Below are 16,071 nucleotides of genomic sequence, written 5' to 3' on the forward strand. Positions count from 1 at the left end.
AGCACATTAAGCAATGTCAGATGTAAGAGAATCTCTTTGGGCTTAATTTCCCTTAATGGATTTTGCTGGAAAGCCATAGAGTAATTCTAATTCATACTAAATTCCCAAAGGACACAGATAGCCCAGAGTTATCAAGTTAAATGCAAATAATCCTATAATACTTTAAGTATTTGAAACTGATGTGATATTGAAATTTGGATCTCAATTTAAAGGACTTATTTAAATTGCTTATCAAATATCTATTTGCTATTAATTTCCTAAATGTCAAATACCACTTTAATTTTGAAGGCCAATATTATTTTATAAATATATGTGTGTATGTGTATGAATAAATGTATGTGTATATATGTATATACATATATGTTACCTTGTTTTTCAGAATGCCTTTGAAATTATGACATTAAGTTTGTAAAATCCTGTTTGGTAACATTTCATATCAAGGGATAAGTAATTGGTATAATTTGTCAGTATCAACTCTGTTCAATATAATAAGTGAATTCTGATTCTAATATTCAAAATATACAGTATTTAAGGCAATGACCACATGGTTTTCTATCCTCATTTAAGTTAGTTTTTGACAGTGGTACCATAAAAAAAAATCTATTCATTAATTCAGAAAAAAATACTCATGCATTCTCTCTTCCACTCACTCTTGAAAAGGCTCTTATCAATGTCACCTATAACCTACACCAGTAATTCTCAAACCTGCAGACCAGCAATATCAATATCATCAAGGAACTTGCTGGAAGTATACATTCTCAAGCTGCTCTCAGACTTAATCAGAAAGTCTGTGTTCTAGCAGTCTATGTTTTAGCCTGTCCTATAGGCGTCCTTGATGACACTAAAGTTTGAAAACCGGGCTCTGTTGAAAGCCAGTGGTCAACATCACCTCTTCATCTTACTTGATTTTCAGGAAGAAATGTCACAATCGACAACTTACAAATTAAAAAAAATTTTATTTAATTATGAAATATCACAGAAGTATAAGAATAATACAAAATACTCATGACCTCACTCCTGCAACTTACCACACATTAAAAGTTTTGCCATACTTGATTCAAATAATTGTTTGAAAAGAAATGCTTCAGATTCTGGTGAAAGCCACTACCTTACCCAAAACCTTTTCTTTCTTTTTTAAGGTAATCGCTAACCTAAATATGTGTACATCCATTCGATACATGTTTTTATACCTTTATTACCTATGTATATGTCCATAAATAAATAGAACGATTTAGTGTGTTTTAAAATTTTATCTAAACAAATAAATCTTTACAGTTTGCTTTTTTCACTCAAAATTATGTTTTTGAAATCTGCCGATGAACATATATTGCAATTTAGTTTGTTCTTCTTAAATATTATATACTGTTTTATATTATGAACAATTATTTATAAATTTTTTATCAATTCTCTACTGGTAGAAATTATTTTTTTTTCTAATAAGTGATGCTGCAATAAACATTCCTGGAATTGTCTTTGTGTGTACCTGTGTGATGTTTTCTAAAAAATAATTATATAAGTTTCTATGTATATAATTATAAATATTTTATATTTATATGGTATATTATAAAATTTTAATGATATGCATATATTTTAATACATATTAAATATAATATTTAACTATTATAGCTGTATTACATTTAAGTATTTAATATTAAATATTTAATGTTCAATATTGAAAATATTTTAAATTTCTATTTTAAATACTTAATATTTAAAATAATTTATAATAACTGTAGATATAAAATCTGGTTTGAGGTATATGTGCAGGCCTGCCACAAATACAGCTCCAGGGGCTACAATTTACATTTTCTTTTATGTAAACACTGCCCCCTAGAGCTGTGTACTCCGCACCCTAGGCACCTGTAGAAACTTCACTAGACATTGATAAATGCTCATAAATATACAAACGTGTTATCTGGAATGGTGTCCTTCACCATTATTCTTTTCATTAAAATTATTTTAGTTAACTTTGGACCTTTAATATTCCATATGGATTTAAAAATGACTTTTTTCTTTATTTTTATTTTTTTATTTTTGTATTGAAGTATAGTTGATTTACAATGTTGTGCTAGTTTTAGGTATACAGCAAAGTGATTTAGTTTTATATATACATGTATTCTTTTTCAGAGTCTTTTTTTGATTTTTTTATTAGAATTTCATTATATTTTTATAGATCAATACGGGGAGAATTGATATATTTATTACACTTCATATCCCTACATGTATTCATCTGTTGAGGTCTTTGTGCTTGTGGATAAAGTTTTGCCCCACCAGCCTGCATGTTATTACTTGGATGTCATCGTGGTAGGGTTCCTGAGTTAGCTTACCTGTGTATGTGTGCAGGTCTGCAGTTGGCTGAGTCCTAAAGGTAGCTTTTTGCAAAACTGAAGTACAAGCTGAGAAAGGCAGGCAAATCAGGAGTCCTTTTAGCCTTTTTATTTATTGATTCATCTTGTTCTTTAGTCTCTTTCAATATTGGGTCTCTCTGACATGACCGGGGATATTATAAAGAAATTTTATCAGGGCCCACCTAAGCATGAATATTCTTTGATTCAGTTATTTCTACCACAAATCACCTTTTGGTCTTACCTCAGGGTGAACTTTCTCCAGGGTTTCCTTTCTTAGGAAAAGTTGCATTGAAAACTGGGCTGAATTTGGAGGAAGGTTAGCTACGGGGTGATAATGCCATGTAGATCACCACTTTCTATTACCTACAGAAGAAGAAATCTTGAACTTAGATCTGGAAGAAACCATATGCTGTAAACCTATCCCTTCTACAGATTAAAAGCAAGGCAAAGAAACAAATGAAACCCCCTTGACCCCTAGCCATATATACTGTTTACAAAGGACACAGCTGGTAATAAGGAAGAAGCCCTCTGCAAAAATGCTGTGAGAATGGGAGGCTGCCTGACATGGTATGGTTTGGTTTTAGTTTTCTATTTTCACCCAGCAGCTCCTGGCTCGGAAGCTAGCTACATCAATAATATTCTCTCAGGAAGTTCAAGGTAGAGAAAAGTCAAGCTCCTGGGACTTTACTGTTTGTGGGATTTTACTCATGGATACGGCACAACTGCCTCTTCCTAAGAGCCCTAAAATACTGCATTTGTACAAAGTACTTTTCTCAGCTAAGTTCTTTAAGGATTTTTTTCTGTCATTAAAAATACCTGACTCGAATGGCCATCCTCAAAAAATCTAGAAACAATAAATGCTGGAGAGGGTGTGGAGAAAAGGGAACCCTCCTGCACTGTTGGTGGGAATGGAAATTGATACAGCCACTATGGAGAACAGTATGGAGGTTCCTTAAAAAACTAAAAATACAGCTACCATATGACCCAGCAATCCCACTGCTGGGCATATACCCTGAGAAAACCATAATTCAAAAAGAGGCATGTACCACAATGTTCACTGCAGTTTTATTTACAATAGCCAGGACATGGAAGCAACCTAAGTGTCCATTGACAGATGAATGGATAAAGAAGATGTGGCACATACATACAATGGACTATTACTCAGCCATAAAAAGAAATGAAATTGAGTTATTTGTAGTGAGGTGGATGGACCGAGAGACTGTCATAGAGTGAAGTAAGTCAGAAAGAGAAAGACAAATACCATATGCTAACACATATATATGGAATCTAAAAAAAAAAAAAAGTTCTGAAGAACCTAGCGGCAGGACAGGAATAAAGATGCAGACGTAGAGAATGGACTTGAGGATATGGGGAGGGGGAAGGGTAAGCTGGGATGAAGTGAGAGAGTGGCATGGACATATATACACTACCAAATGTAAAATAGCTAGCTAGTGGGAAGCAGCTGCATAGCACAGGGAGATCAGCTCAGTGCTTTGTGACCACCTAGAGGGGTGGGATAGGGAGGGTGGGAGGGAGACACAAGAGGTAAGAGATATGGGAACATATGTATATGTATAGCTGATTCACTTTGTTATAAAGCAGAAACTAACACAGCATTGTAAAGCAATTATACTCCAATAAAGATGTTAAAAAAAAAAAAAAACCTGACTCACATATTGGTAATTAACTGTTCACATAGCTCTAGACTGGATGAGGAAAGTATAAAAAATCCCCGCATCCTCTGTTTTTTTCTCTCACTCTGGTTATTAATACAAATGAAGACTTAGATCAAGGAAAGTTAGGATCACTCTTTGTTTGACAATTAACTAAAACATGCTCACTTTCTAAAGTATTTACTTGGAGTCTTCAAAATTTTAGTTACATTAGCAAGCAACTACAGGAATGCCACAAAACGGAGGAAAGATTTATTACTATTTCCTCAATATAATCTCCTAGAGACTGACTGACCCAATATAAGCTTAAGATAAAATTGAAAACAACTCCCTATTTAAGTAACATTTTATTCTATTTACCAATTCCTTATTATACGAATCATAAATTATTTCTTTGATTTTAAATAAAGAGAAAAATGCCAGTGGAAGATATTAGAAGTACCATACATCAAAGCAATACTTCAAAAAGCTTTGAAATCACTGATCTAAAAGCCTTGAAATTACTGACCTAATTAGTCATAATAATCATGTACTTAAGGAAATAGCTGTATTTTCATTTTCACACTGGACAAGCTTTATTCAACACAAAGGTAAGGATTTTGTTCTGTGAGTAAAACATATCCCTATTCTTTTCACTAGGACAGAATATGTTAATTTTCTCTTGCCTCTTTTAATCACTACATTTATAAAAGAAAATATTCCAACTTAATATTTTTTCCAAGTAGCCTTCCTTATATTTCACACAATATTTGGAAAGTAAAAGTAGAAAATTATTTTTACAAATGTTCATGAAAACAAAGACATACATACCAAAGGGGCCATTCCAGAAAGGTATGTTAAGTAATTCTTTTAAATAGTCACTGAAGAACAATACCAAAAAGTTTTGCACACACTTAAAGCAATAAATTTAAATGAACCCATGACCTTTGATCTGTACAACCCAAAGTATATCTGTGGTGTGCATATTGGAGGTGGGAGCAGGCAAAAAGGAAAGGTATAGAAACTAAAAATAAACACAAAGTAAATCTATAGTGGTTTAAAAACATGTCCCCAGATTCTCTGACAGTCCTTCCATCAAGAATTGGGACTTATGTTCCCTCCCCTCCAAACTGTGTGGGGCTTTATAACTGCCTTGACAAATACTGTACAATGTAATACAAGGGACATGGCAATGCTGTGGCTTCTGAGGCTTGGTTTGAAAAGGCCATGTAACGCGGCTGGCATCCCTGGAGACACTTGCTCTGAGAGCCTTCACTCACCACGTGGAAAGACTGCATTCAGAGCCTGGAGCCCATTGAAGAGAGAGAAAGAGAGACCCACAGAGCTCTTTGTGTCTTCCCAGCCCAAGTACCAGATACCTGAATGACGAATCCAGAGATGACCCCTACCACTATCTGACTGCAATCCAGTGAGAGACCCTGAGCAAACTGTCTACCTGAGCCCAAATCCCAGATTTGCAAACAAAATAAATGGTGGTTATTCTTTTAAGCCACTGTTTAGGATGGCTTGTTACACAGCAGTAGAAAGTTCACTATGTGATAAAATTAGCATACTCGTTGTAGGTGAACGTAAAATAATAACACTTTCTCACACTGCTATGCAGAATTACCATATAACCTCATATAAATTAGATGTCAACCTAATAATAAAAACATATTCAAGGTAGATGCTGACATAATTTATTTTCTAACAGTGGAAATATTATCGTTTGTTTTCCTTATGTTATTAATATCAATAATTGCTGTGATTTCAAGGTTACCATTTCTCTATTTTTATAACATACTTTTAGAATAGCACTACTAATTGAGATCAGGATGCAAGAATATGATTTATTCTATATTTTTCTTGCTGAAAATAAGTAGTTCTTTATTTATCTGTCAAAGTTCTTCCCTAAGAAAATTGTGTTTCCTTATTATAATTTCCATTAACTTATTCTATGTAATATTCTTTCTCGATGGAATTACTGGTTTAAAATGCCTCCATCATCTTTTTTAAATTTATTTTTGGCTGTGTTGGGTCTTTGTTGCTGTGCGGGCTTTCTCTAGTTTTGGAGAGTGGGGGCTACTCTTCATTGCGGTGCGCGGGCTTCTCATTGCAGTGGCTTCTCTTGTTGCAGAGCACGGGATCTAGGTGCATGGGCTTCAGTAGTTGTGGCACGTGGGCTCAGTAGATGTGGCTCGCGGGCTTAGTTGCTCTGCGGCATGTGGGATCTTCCCAGACCAGGGCTCGAACCCATGTCCTCTGCATTGGCAGGCAGATTCTTAACCACTGCACCACCAGGGAAGTCCCCCATCTTCTTTCAATAACTGCTGGTTTTCATGATTATAGATCTGTTTTCCTAAATTAGGTGCAATGTAAATATAGGACTTAGTTATATTTCTATACAGATTCACTGTTATCCTCCTTTAGCTTTATATATGGTCAATCCTTATTTCTAACTACAGTAAAATGCAAAATAAAAATCCAGATGCTATATCATTATTCTTTTGTTATCACACCATTTTCTCTCATTTGTTGCTTTTTAAAAAATTTTTATTGAAGTATAGTTGATTTACAATGTTGTATTAGTTTCAGGTGTACAGTAAAGTCAATCAGTTATATATATACATATATCTACTCTTTTTTAGATTCTTTTCCCATATAGATCATTACAGAGTATTGAGTAGAGTTCCCTCTGCTATACAGTAGGCCTTTATTATCTGTTTTATATATAGTAGTGTGTATATGTCAATCCCAATCTCCCAGTTTATCCCCCTTCCTCCCTTTCCCACTGGTAACCATAAGTTTGTTTTCTACATCTGTGACTCTATTTCTGTTTTGTAAATAAGTTCATTTGCATCATTTTTTTTTAGATTGTACATAAAAGCTATATCATATGATATTTGTCTTTCTCTGTCTGACTTAACATCACTCAGTATGACAATCTCTAGGTCCATCCATGTTGCTGCAAATGGCATTATATTATTTTGTTCTTTTTTATGGCTGAGTAATATTCCATTGTATATATGTACCACATCTTCTTTATCCATTCCTCCATCAGTAGACATTTAGGTTGCTTCCATGTCCTGGCTATTGTAAATAGTGCTGCAGTGAACATTGGGGTGTATGTATCTTTTCAAATTATGGTTTTCTCCAGTGTAATTGCTGGATCATATGGTAGCTCTATGTTTAAGTTTTTTAAGGAACTTCCATACTGTTCTACATAGTGGCTGTACCAATTTACATTTTCACCAACAGTGTAGGAGGGTTTCCCTTTCTCCATACCCTCTCCAACATTTATTGTTTGTAGATTTTTGGGTGATGGCCATTCTGACTGGTGTGAGGTGATATCTCATTATAGTTTTGATTTGTATTTCTCTAATAATTAGTGATGTTGAACATCTTTTCATGTGCTTTTTGGCCACCTGTATGTCTTCTTTGGAGAAATGTCTATTCATATCTTCTGCCCATTTTTTGATTGGCTTGCCTGTTTTTTTGATATTGAGCTGCGTGAGCTGTTTGTATATTTTGGAGATTAATCCCTTGTTGGTCATTTCTTTTGCAAATATTTTCTCCCATTCTGTGGGTTGTCTTTTCGTTTTGTTTATGGTTTCCTTTGCTGTGCAAAAGCTTTTAAGTTTCATTAGGTCCCATTTGTTTATTTTTGTTTTTATTTTCATTACTCTGGGAGGTGGATCCAAAAAGATATTGCTGCAATTTATATCAGAGTGTGTTCTGCCTATGTTTTCCTCTAAGAGTTTTATAGTATCTGGCCTTACATTTAGGGCTTTAATCCATTTGAGTTTATTTTTTCGTATGGTGTTAGAGAGTATTCTAATTTCATTCTTTTACATGTAGCTGTCCAGTTTTCCCAGCACCACTTATTGAAGAGGCTGTCTTTTCTCCATTGTATATTTTTGCCTCCTTTGTCATAGCCTAGTTGACCATAGGTGCGTGGGTTTATCTCTGGAGGTTCTATCCTGTTCCATTCATCTATATTTCTGTTTTTGTGCCAGTACCATACTGTCTTGATTACTGTAGCTTTGCAGTATAGTGTGAAGTCAGGGAGTCTGATTCCTCCAGCTCCATTTTTCCTCCTCAAGATTGCTTTGACTATTCAGGGTCTTTTGTGTTTCCATATACATTGTAAAATTTTGTATTCTAATTCTGTGGAAAATGCCTTTGGTAATTTGAAAGGTATTACATTGAATCTGTAGATTGCTTTAGGGTAGTATAGTCATTTTGACAATATTGATTCTTCCAGCCCAAGAACATGGTATATCTCTCCATCTGTTTGTGTAATCTTTGACTTCTTTCATCAGCACCTTATAGTTTTCTGAGTACTGGTCTTTTGCCTTCTTCGGTAGGTTTATTCCTAGGTATTTTATTCTTTTTGATGCAATGGTACATGGGATTTTTTCCCCTTAATTTCTCTTTCTGATCTTTTGTTGTTAGTGTATAAAAATGCAAGAGATTTCTGTGTATTAATTTTGTATCCTGCCACTTTACTGAATTCATTGATGAGCTCTAGTAGTTTTCTAGTAGTGTCTTTAGGATTTTCTATGTATAGTATCATGTCATCTGCAAACAGTGACAGTTTTACTTCTTCTTTTCTAATTTTGATTCCTTTTATTTCTTTTTCTTCTCTAATTGCCATAGCTAGAACTTCTAAAGCTATGTTGAATAAAAATGGCAAGAGTGGACATCCTTGTCTTGTTCCTGATCTTAGAGGAAATGCTTTCAGTTTTTCACTGTTGAGAATGATGTTAGCTGTGGGTTTGCCGTATATGGCCTTTATTAATTTGAGGTAGGTTTCCACTATGCCCACTTTCTGGAGAGTTTTTATCATAAATGGGTGTTATTTGTTTATTTTTTGTACAAGTTAAGATATTGTAAGGATTTCACTTGCTTCCAGACACTTGAGCAGATCAGACGTTTAATTGAATCTCAGGGTCTGAAATCAACCACGTTAAGTTTAAGTCTTGTAGTAGTTAGCTTTTATGGAGTAACAAATCATTTCACAAATCAGGGGATTAAAACAACCACGGTTTATTTAGCTCCTGATTGTTTAGTTGGGTAATTGGGTTGCCTGAGCTGGGCAGTTGTTTCGGTCTGGGCTGGTTTCTCAGACATGCATGCCAGTAGAATTACATGCTTAATATAAAATTGATACTTTACCAAACACCTAATTCCTTTCAATTTAAGCTTTTAATTTCCACTTAGTTGCAGAGAGAAGGCAAAGAAGTTCTCACAGTTAATGTGACTTGATGACTTGAGACAATTTTCTGTATAAAGAGAATAATCCTTTAAAAACACTATGGTTGTTAACGAAGGAGAAATATTCATTGATCAACCATCCCCAGTCTAATAAAACAATATTAAACAGAAACAAGAATAATAAATTGTTGCCTTAAGAATCATTAAATAAATTAATTTTGATGAGAGGGTTGCTTCTTTTAGAAGCTTCTTTCCATCCTCTAAAATTTTTGCACCAAATCCTTTCTTCTGTGGTACTTACTGCCAATTCATGCTTTACAGAAAGATTCTACTATGATTCGGCCATAGAGAGAGAATTCTTTATTAGTCAGAATTTATTCTTCACTGAAGAATTTGCTTTCATACTGTGTTGCAAATTTCTGAGGCAGCAAAACTCATTGGAAAAATACTGTGTAAAAAGTTAAAGAAGCCTAAAATGATGTTCCTGTATAGAAGATTAAAAATTCTCTGCTCCAACCATTCACTGCTTTGAAGAGAAAAATAACGTATTTCTATCTCACATGTAGATTACAATTAAAAGCAGAGAACCACCATGCCAAATTTCATTTATTCATATACCACCTTATATGAGGATCAACTGTACTAACAATATTTTTCTGTAAATTGACTCACTTCTTAAAATCAATCCTACATTAATCTCATTCTAAACAATAATGTTTATGAAATGACAAACTGTTAGTTATTTTCTAATATATATGACCATTAACACATGATTATTAATAGAAGATTACTGTATAAATCATCTAAGATAACTTACATAATACCCTTAGTAGGTATATTATATCTTGAAAAACACTAATTAAAATGTTCACAACTGAGAATTAAGAGCAAGATTTTCCTTTCCCTGGTACCACATTCAGTAAGAAAAGTTGTAGTAATGATAGTGAATATTGATGGTAAATTCATAGTAATGGAAGTGATGTGGAGTAATTTGTTTAGTTCTCAGAACCATATTTTTAAACCATCATGGATAAACTAGAGCATGTTTGTAATCAAAATTTTAAAAATTAGACCATTTTACGAGTCACAGATTTTCCTGCAACTAAAAATAGTCAAGTACAGGTAGAATGAATAATTGCCAAAGAGGTGTGCGTGGACTACAAGCATTAATAGATATGTTCTAGGACTCCTTGCAATATTCATATACTATCACTTTCTCATTGTTTTGGGCTGCTGAAAAATAACTATGATTTTTAATATAGGTGTTATTAAAATCCATTGTTTGATGTATTTCACAGCAAAGAAAATTTCAGGAATCTATTGTGGTTCTTCCTTAAAATGTTTAATAACAATATAACTATAATAATTTCCTAAAGTACAGTTTTTCAGTTATACAAATATTTGTTTCTTTTTCATATTCTAAATGTAAATTTTTGAGTTAAGTACGTCAACACAATTATTTGCACTATATACTTTTTTTTAGTTAATCCGTTTTAACTGACAAGCCAGATGCTACACAACAGATGGCTTATAAAATCACTTTGACCTTCCAGTAGTAGAAATTTTATGAATCATTAGATGAGTCACTTGATAATCTATGCAAGTAATATAGCTATATCTGTATTTCCTCATTCAACAAAATGTAATTTGAATGAAGTGATATATTATGTAAGAGTGATATACTAAAAGACAATTCAAATCTCAAAAAAATTTTTTCAAATTCACATTATTTTTGAATTATACCAATTTTAGCTAAAGTACAGTTCAGTTTCTGTCTCCCTCCAAACTTGAATCCTATCCTTCACTTCTCAAAGAAAAGGCGCAAGGGGTAGGATTTACATCAATATGTTGGGTTTGATGTGACCTAGGTATAGTTTCCCAAGTGTGTATTGGACTACAGTATAGAAATAAAATGTATTTATACTGGGCTTGTACCACTACATTTTACATCAGATCAAGAAGGTACTGGTAAAACAAAGTAAATTGAATATTTTCTGTGTGTGTGTGTGTGTGTGTGTGTGTGTATGTATGAAACCTGTGCTCCAAACCAGTAAAACTTAAAGTTTGCACTTATATAACAAACACAGAAACATCTAAATTAAGCCAGAATAACATACAAAAGAAAACTCCTTTGAATTTTGAATATGAACACGTTGTGATAACATATTTTAATTAATAAATAACTGATCATTAAGTAAGGTGTGCTCTTGTTTCTGAAATGAATTTGATATTATTTTGCATATCTCATAATAAGTAACTCATCTCTCTTCTAAAAAAAAAGTATGCCTGTAAAAATTTGTTTTAATTATTGTTACCTCACTTTATTCCATTTTTATCAGAAGTGACATTGAATGTTACTAAAGTTGGAAAACTGTTTCTTTTAAGTCACTCTATCTAGTCAGTATTAACCCAAAGGAGAATAAATTTCAAGTTATGTGTCATTTATAGTTGTTTTTGAAACATGCCAAGTAATTCACAGTAGAGATTTTATGCAGTTAGCCCAATCTGTGATTCAGGTGTTTCTTCTAAATTGCAAATTATTTAAATTTCAAATATTTATGTGTTGTATTGTCTTTAAATAAGTATATCTTTCAGTGCTCTAAAATTAGAATGAGATGATAGTTGTATAAATCTGTACATATACTAAAAACCATTCAATTTTGCAATTTAAATAGGTAAATTATAAGGTGTATGAATTATATCTCAGTAAAGTTGTTTAAACATTTTTTTTCGTACATCAGATATATGGTACCAAACTGTATGGGTTATCATACAGTTCGCTCTACCCCCTTGCTATTTCTCATGACTGTATCTTTGTTTATTCTCTCCCACTCAGGCACCCTGCTTTGTACATATCTTTATTATGAACGACCAGATAGATTTTTCATAATTACTTAATATCTGTTTTCTTTACTAAAGTGTATGTGAGCATTTGACAATAGAGTTTTTGGTTTCTTTTTATATTCTTAATGCTTAGCATGGTAAATAATACATGATAATAAATGTTTGTTGAACAAATTAACTCATTAAGGAGTTAATTATTATTAATAGCTTTAAATTTAATAACACTAAAAGTGGAAATGCCAAGTTACTACACATAATATGAAAAAAACAGAAGCCAAATGTTGAATATATGGATAGGTTTCAAGTTACATGGATATAAACGTACACATTCCACACTAACATGACTCGACGTTTCAACATCCTCTCTGTACCAAGCTTACTCCAAAATATGACAGATCAATTTTCTGGAAAGCCTGTTCTTGCTGCAATGAAAATCTGGAAAAAATAATTACAACTATGAAAATTACATTTGGAACCCTGCCAACTTTTGGGTTCTCCCATGAGAAATGCTTCATGAGTATATTTGATAATTTCTATATATCACCACCCAAAATTTGGCAGATTTCCTAGGCAGGCAGGAACATATACCAGAATGTCCAAATCAGAGAAAAAGAATTAGTGATGCTATAAAACAAATAAATAGGCTATATTCTGTTAATAGGTTAACAGTTGAGTAAAAATTCCCCCTTTATTATGTGAGTTAAATATTTAACATGTAGTATAGATTATGAGATATTTGATGTGCTGTTATGTTCATGATAAAGTGTCACTGAAACACACCAATGTAATTGACAAATTTAGCAAGATCTTTTGAAAGAAAATACATTTAATTTTAAATTTAGTTCTTTTAAATAAATCAATACTTTGGACTACTACAATTTTAGAAATTTCCAACTTTGTTGATTCCATCTGGTAGATTTATATATCTCTTTTTTAAAAAAAACGCCTAAATGTCACTCTCTTCCATGTGAAATCCAGCCATCTCTTAAACAGGAAATGGAAACTGAAAGCAGTGCAAAGTGGCTGTAAAACAGTGGAACCCAGTTATATAATAATTCATTATTAAACAGATTTTATTCCATAATTTAAAATATTATAAAAACATGGTTATGTGCATTAAAATCTACTCTTACATGATTATGATTTACTATTGTATAGCGCAGCTATTCTGTAACTATAGAATTATACATATTGTCTACTATAATTATGATAATGATGAACTCAGGCTTCCCCCCAAAAAGGTGTCAACCAAATGAAAGAAAAATTTATTTTGTGAGAGAACAAGTGTGAAATTTTTAGGACTCAGGTAAAAGAAAATCTCATTGCAGACAGTCACTTGGAATACTAATTGCTTGGCATTGAGATGATAATTAGGTACACCGTAACACACTACTATAACATCTTCACTGATATCATCGTAGAAACCAATGCATTCATAAATATTTTTGTGAAAAATATATGTTCCTAAAACATCTGCTAACATTTTAGTTTATCAATTTTTTTTAATTAATGAAAAAAGAGAAACTCATTTCCTTTTAACCATTATGTATTCCATATTAAATGCTATTACTTAAAATGCCACATTGGATCATTTTCAATAAAAACACAATACAAAATTTGTATACCCTTTTCCATTTTATCAGGAAGAAAGAGATTCTCAGCAAACACTTTGCTTGGCGGGCGATATTGTGACTCTGAATCATTGGCAGGTGCTAATTAGCAAAAGAGAAGGCGGTTTGCAGTAAACACCTTTCTCCATAGAGTAGTCGGCTGCAAAACCCGACTACTTTGAACTTTATTGGCTGTTCAACCAATAGTCTTTTCATGGTAACAAATGCTTGGCTTTACATTAGCATTAAACAAAATTATTTGTAACTCTGAGTATGTGGTAAGTTTCATTGGCTTAATTTCCCAATTAGTTTTATTGCTCCTACAAAAACGAATCTAAACAGTTCCATACTTTAAGCAGTTAAAGTTTTTGTTGGGACAATTATTCCTCTCACTGAACTGCAAAAGGACCCAAGTTACAGGCACAGTTTTATATTTATTATGCAGTGAAAAAGTGCACCCTGTGTAGAATTACAAGGGTCTAATTTCATTGAAAGTTTCTGTGATGTCATAAACCAAAAGGCTGAAAAATAGAATCTTTAAAATACTGATATGAAAAGTTAAAAGCATGTATTACCTCAATATGCTCTGTAATTTAATCTTATATTATTTGTTTCTTAAATGACCCATTTCCTACTTCCATTTCAAAATTTGTAAATTTTAAAATATTCAGATAACGTTTAGTATTTCATTTACCAATAAGTAATAACCAATTTTAAAACTTATTCCAGTAGGAAATTAACTATTTTCTTGCCCTAGAAATGGGCAAAATCATATTAAAATTTATGACATCAGTGAAAACATCTATTAAAATGCACATATAGTTTAGAATAATTTAATCAGGATCTGCCTTTTGCAAAATACTAGGCAATCATGATGGCAATAAATCCCAAAGTTACCCCAAAGTAATAAGAATGGCTCTGTTCAGAGCTTTAAACGCTTCTGTGTAGCTTGGGGTATTTTATAGGCAGCAGATTCTTATAAAGAAACGTTGCTACCATTCCCTATTAGCTGGGGCCAAGCTTGAGCTTAACTAGGAAGTTGTCTCAGTGAATTTAATTTTCACCAGAGACAGAGAACCTTTGGGTCTGGGAGACTTGATCGATGGATTACAGTATCCTAGGAAGCAATAGAAATTCTGAATATACCACACTAATATTCACAATACTTTGTATCCTATTCCAAGCCTCCCACAGATTTGCATATTGCGTTTTAAGGTCAGATGAGCTATAAATTAAAAGGTTCAAGAATTATTTTCAAACAGAAATCAGTGTGAGTTGTCTGGAAGCTTCATAGAAGGCATTGAGAGTCATAGCCTCCTGTGATGAGTAATCCCATGTGTCTTTGGCACATGGGTAACACAGCACAGCATTCTTAGAGCACACACTCCAGAATATTTCCCCAGCCTGTGGTGGGTATTCTCAGTCTGTTCATTAGCACCCAGTCTGAAGCAGTAACACAGTAGTGGCACTTGGGCAACTGCATCTAAAGCATACTAGGCTGGCACAGCTGTGATAACCGCAAACACGAACATCAGCCCTTACCCACAGTAAGTGGATGCTAGTGGCACGTTTGATGAAGGCCAGTTTTAAATGTGCATGCATGAAGTGCCCCACAAGCGCACTCAGAAAAAAAGTGCAAGAGATCTTAAGGGACCAGAGGTTCCCTAGAAATAGAGAAGAGTAGAGAAAATGTGTTTATTACTTATGATATGCAACCCCGTAATGTAAACAGTGGACTTGGGTGTTTATGGTGGGTCAATGTAAGTTCATCAGTTGCAACACATGTACCGCTCTGATGGTGGATGTTGATAATGGGGGAGGCTATGCATGTGTGGGAGCAGGAAGTATATGGGAAATCTCTATACCTTCCCCTCAATTTTGCTATGAACCTAAAATTGCTCTAAAAATGTAAAGTCTTAATAAAAAAAATTTTTTTTAATTAAAATACAATCACACTTTCAGAAGCATAGATTCTTTACATGTTTTCTTTATATATATATTGACATTCTTTGGGGGAAAATTGAGGGGAAAGAAAATGAAAATATACTTCTAGGACTTCCCTGGCGGTCCAGTGGTTAAGACTCTGCACTTCCACTGCAGGGGGCACAGGTTTGATCCCTGCTTGGGGAACTAAGATCCCGCATGCTGTGCGGTGTGGCCAAAAAAAAAAAAAAAAAGAAAAGAAAATATACTTCCACCTATTAAATTAATTACTCTCATCTTCCTTAAACATTTAAGAGACATCTGCTGTTTGCTCTTGAGAGTGATATTTCACTTTATTGAATAAAATAGCCTAGGTAAAAACTTGCTTCAGCTTCTCATTTACTAGCACTAACAGACAGAACTCATTTTCACCAATGAAACAGTAAATACCCTGACTGTGTGAGCCTTGCAAAACTT

This window comes from Aethalodelphis obliquidens, unplaced genomic scaffold (genome assembly GCF_003676395.1).
Source record: "Aethalodelphis obliquidens isolate GAN/ISIS:26980383/991018 unplaced genomic scaffold, ASM367639v1 scaffold5, whole genome shotgun sequence".
In the NCBI taxonomy this organism is placed as follows: domain Eukaryota; kingdom Metazoa; phylum Chordata; class Mammalia; order Artiodactyla; family Delphinidae; genus Aethalodelphis; species Aethalodelphis obliquidens.